The sequence below is a fragment of the Lissotriton vulgaris genome, chromosome 3_1 (genome assembly GCF_964263255.1).
Source record: "Lissotriton vulgaris chromosome 3_1, aLisVul1.2, whole genome shotgun sequence".
Lineage (NCBI taxonomy): Eukaryota > Metazoa > Chordata > Amphibia > Caudata > Salamandridae > Lissotriton > Lissotriton vulgaris.
Window position 1 is genome coordinate 1,137,907,984 of NC_141689.1, and position 5,217 is coordinate 1,137,913,200.

General features: G+C 44.4%; 1 pseudogene; it reads left to right on the forward strand.

Moving 5' to 3' along the window:
* Window positions 1–334: 334 nt before the first annotated feature.
* LOC147727563 (arf-GAP with coiled-coil, ANK repeat and PH domain-containing protein 2 pseudogene) lies at window positions 335–2,695 on the forward strand (annotated as a pseudogene).
* Window positions 2,696–5,217: the final 2,522 nt, after the last annotated feature.

The window sequence follows — 5,217 nt, forward strand, 5'->3', positions numbered from 1 at the left end:
CAATGATAAATTGCCTTGTTGCTGATAGTGCAAATACATTGGTGGAACCCTGCTGAGGACCACAATCTGATTCTATATTTTGTGTCTATGACGCTCAGACTCTTGCATTGTTGTCTGTTGTCTATGTCTATGTGCGTATCTAGGAGACTGGAGTGTCTGCCAGCAGGGACCGTGCTCAGAAGTGGAGGAAGCGCCGAGGGCTGAGAGCTGCGCAGCGGTGAGGCAGGCTGAAGAGTGACAGACTTCAACTGCTGTGCTCAGACCCCCTCATCTTGCTGCTGCCTCCTTATTCCTGCCCTCACCTTGATCGCCCGGGAGGGGCCGAGGCGACAGCATGAAGGGGGCCGTTGATTTCGAGGAGTGCTTGAAGGACTCTCTCCGTTTCAGAGCTGCTTTGAATGAGGTTGAAGGTGATGTGACGGGACTGGAAGTGAAACTTGATAAGCTTGTTAAGCTATGTAGTGGCATGATTGATGCAGGCAAGGCCTTTTGTGCTGCCAACAAGCAATTTATGAATGGCATGCGGGACCTGGCACAGTATTCGAGCAAGGATGTGGTGATTGAGTCTAGCTTGACCAAGTTTTCAGACTGCCTCCAAGAAATGATCAATTATCACACAATCCTGTTTGACGAAGCTCAGAGATCCATTCAAACACAGCTCCAGATATTTATTCAGGACGATCTTTCAAAATTCAAAGATGCAAAGAAGCAGTTTGATACGGTCAGTAAAGAAAAAGAAAACGCTCTAGTTAAACATGCCCAAGTTCAAAGAACAAAACTGCACGAGGTGGAGGAGGCAACAAACATCTTAATCGCAAAAAGAAAGTGCTTCCAGCACATAGCTTTGGACAACGTCCTTCAAATCAATGTTCTTCAGTCAAAGCGGAGGTCTGAAATTTTAAAATCGATGTTGTCCTTCATGAAGGCACATCTCGGCTTCTTCCACCAGGGCTACGATCTCTTCAGTGAACTTGAACCGCACATGGAAGAGCTTGGTTCACAGCTGGATCGGCTTGATGTGCATGCAGCAAAGCAGAAGAGGGACATGGAACAAAAACACTCCACTATTCAGCAGGAGGATTTCACCAACGATGATCTCGGACTTCAATACAATGTTGATACTGCTAATGGCATTGTGGTGGAAGGATATCTCTTTAAAAGGGCCTCTAATGCCTTTAAAGCTTGGAACAGGCGCTGGTTCTCAATACAAAACAACCAACTGGTATATCAGAAAAAAATGAAGGATAACCCCACAGTGGTTTTTGAAGATTTACGGCTCTGCACAGTTAAACACTTTGAAGACATAGAAAGACGTTTCTGCTTTGAAGTAGTCACACCAACAAAGAGCCGCATGCTACAGGCTGACTCAGAAAAGCTGCGACAGGCATGGATTAAAGCTGTCCAAACCGGCATTGCTGCAACATATAGAGAAAAGAGTGATGAGACGGAGAAGCTGGATAAGAAATCTCCACCTTCCACAGGAAGTCTGGACTCTGGCAGCAATGTGCAAGAAAAATCAGTTAAAGGTGAAAGTGCCTTACAGCGCATCCAGTGTATCGCTGGAAACTCGGTCTGCTGCGATTGTGGTCTGGCGGATCCGCAATGGGCCAGCATCAACCTTGGAATCATCCTGTGCATTGAGTGTTCTGAGATACACAGGAGCCTTGGTGTGCACATTTCAAAAGTAAGGTCATTAACGTTAGATACATGGGAGCCTGAAGTACCAAAGCTGATGTGTGAACTGGGAAATCAAGTTATTAATCGAATATATGAAGCTAAATTGAAAACCCTTGGAGTAAAGAAGCCAGACAATGAAAGTCCAAGAGTGGAAAAGGAGGCATATATCAGAGCAAAGTACATGGAAAAGAGGTTTGTGAACCAGGACTGCGTTGCTTCACACCCTCCTGATGGACAGGAAAGGCCTTATTCCCAGTGCAAGAACGAAGACCTCAGCAGTTCTGAGAAGTCCCTGGCATCACAGGATCACTTCTCAACATCTGCCAGAAGTTCAGTGAAAAGCAATGCCAGTGTATTGCACTTCAGTTCAGAAGGCATTCGAGAACTTCTTGCCTCTTTTGTATCCTCAAAAAGTTTGCATCAACCAGTCCTAGAAGTCGAGAAGCGAGATTCTTCAGTATTTCAGGATTCAAAAAAGTTTCATCCAGGGCTGTACCTTTATCGAGCTGCGCATGAGAGAAGCCTTCCTGATATGGCAGAAGCATTGGCACATGGCGCAGATGTTAACTGGGTGAATGCAGAGGACAACAACGCAACACCCCTCATTCAGGCTGTGCATGGGGGCTCTTTGGTCACTTGTGAGTTCCTGCTGCAGAATGGTGCCAATGTTAATCACATGGACCTGCATGGCAGAGGACCCCTGCATCACGCAACTGTTTTAGGGCACACCGGGCAAGTCTGCTTATTTCTGAAGCGTGGGGCAAATCAGCACACCAAAGATGAAGAAGGAAAATGCCCCTTGACTACTGCACTTGAAGCTGCAAATGCTGATATTGTAACCCTGTTGCGAGTGGCAAGAATGAATGAGGAGATGCGGGAATCTGAAGGACTGTATGGACAGCCAGGTGACGAGACCTACCAGGACGTAATCCGTGATTTTTCACACATGGCATCCAATAATCCTGAGAAATTAAACCGTTTCCAGATGTCCGATACACCAAAGTTTTCAAAGATGTAGAGGAGAAAAGTGCTCCCTTGTCCTCACCCACACCTGGTGCTTCCTGAGTAAAGTGCCTGGTCCCTGGCTCATTGCCTGACTTGGGAACATTAGTTTAAGAACCGAACAGTCTGGAACCTCCAACAGCATTTGATTGACAACATGAATATAGGGTCCTTTATATACAGAAAGACACCACAGGGCACCAGAAATATGGATACCTCAGCAGCCAGTCTAGCAAAGTGCTCCTTGGTTTAAATATATCAAGTTACCACATGTTCCTACTGTCCATGTATTTCACCTTATGGTACCTCAGCGGAAGGATACACAGATTTGAAGTCTTCTCATTGTAAATCCTAAGTGAAGCAGATGCCATGCTATGTAGTATATGTCAATTCTGGCGCCTGTTTTCCATGTAAAACACACACCAATGCATGTTCTAAAATTGTTTATACTGTTATTCTAGATGGCAGCTTTTGAATATCTAATTGTAGTTTTCATGTCCTAGTCAACAATGACTAGCTTGCCATTTCATTTTCTTAGCTTCAATAATAGAGGTATCAGTTTTAAAAGATACATTTGGCACATGGTTAAATGGGCACCATGTAGCATTCTCGTTTATGAATTTATTTACCCATTTTTTAAATTCTTTAATATTGTGAACGGTATGCAAAGTACGAGGTTTTCAGAATCCTTGCTAGCACCTTACTTGGATATAATGAATGTAATTCTTGGAACCAAATCAAGAAATTGCCAGGTGCATGTATATCCAAATAGTGCAAATTCAATTGAGTCACTTATCAGGTGCACATACATTCTAGTTCATCTGTACAGTGCTCACACAGTGGGATTATTGTAACGTACTCGATTTTTCCAAAAACATTGCACTCCATGCACCTTCTCTTGAAGCATCTCTAGAAGCAACAGCCTTTCTTCGTACCAATGTCATTTTGTTCGCCCATTAATGCAAGTCAAGTATTACACAAAAAAATGTAAATAAATTAGAACAGATTTTTACAATTTTTAAAAAGGTATAGCAATGTTCTTCCAACTCGAAGGTAAATGTTATGCAAACAAATGTATGTAAATAGTTTACTTCTTGAAGAGACCAAAATAAATAAAAACTTTTTGTTTTGAAAAATGAATTTCCAAAAATAATATTAATTTATTAAGTTCAAACTGGTAATTATGAGCCTTTAAGTGGTATACGATTTGCAAAGAGTGGCGAGTTTCCTGTTGATTTTTACACTTTTAAAGCACTTAGGCATAGTTAATTCACTGCATGAATTTGGGGGTGGTCAATATGCCCCTCATTTACAAGAAAATGATGCAGCGCAAACCATTTTGCTGCGCAGAGCTGCATAATTTTCATAGCATATGGATGCATTGTGTTGACAACAATGCAATGCATGCGTGTGCTTTCCCCAACGCTGGCACACAATTGGCTGCCATGTGCCAGCGCAGGCACCCGTGTGTCATTTTTCAGGGATGCCTGCATTGTGGGGATGATTGTTTTTGTGCAGGAAGCCCAAAAACAATCAGTGATGACATGTCCTCTTTCTATGCATGCTGTAGAGCACAGCATGCATAGAAAGAGAAAAGAACGAGGAGAAATAAAAGTATTTCGCCTCTTGCACCACTCCTACCCCTTCCCTAGTGAGGCATAGGATTCTGACGCATTCCCAGCTTTTCAAAACATTGTAAATCTAGGCATATGTCAAGTTGCATGGATGTTGCGTTGGAACATCCACAACAACACCCATGGAATGCCCCTTTCATCCAGAGTAATGTGTGAAAGGAACTCATATTTACAAGGTCATGAAAAATCACAATGGGTAACTTTACGTGGCTTGTATATATGGGCAGGCACACTGTGCCGCCGGTGTGTTAAAAAAGTAACGCACCAGTGGCGCAATGGCCTTGTAAAGGAGGCCCTATGTTTGCAGTCTCTTGTGGATTCTACATTGAAATCTTAATCGTGTGTCTTCCCTTTTAGGAAAGAAAGCTTTGCAAGTAAAGAATATTCGTCACAGTTTTATTTAACCCCTCCCATGCTTGTGACGGAACCGCTCCGTCACAAGCCACGGGTGAGCTGTGCTTGTGACGGAATGGTTCCGGCACGGCCCGCTCGCCGCACCTGCGCGGCGCTGATTTTGCGCCTGCGCTGACGCTTTAATGGGCGGGCGGGTTCATGACGGAACCGTTCCGTCACAAGCACAGCTCACCCGCGAGCCGTGACGGAGCGGTTCCGTCACAGTATGGAGCCGCCGCGCGGCCGCCCCACCCCCTTAGCGCTGCGGCGGAATAGCCGCCGCAGCGAAGGGGTTAAAAAAAATTGTATCTGAAGAACCTATGATCAAGCCAAATGTGGTATTCAGAATGCATCCACTCACACAAAAAACCCTACTGCCGCAAACACCTTTGTGCACATGTACATGTAGGATTACGCGCCGTGTACACGGTGGCCAAGCTAAGTGGGCATCACAGAGCTGAATGCAGGAAGGATACAAGGATTTTTTAGCACTCACTCCAGGAAACATAGG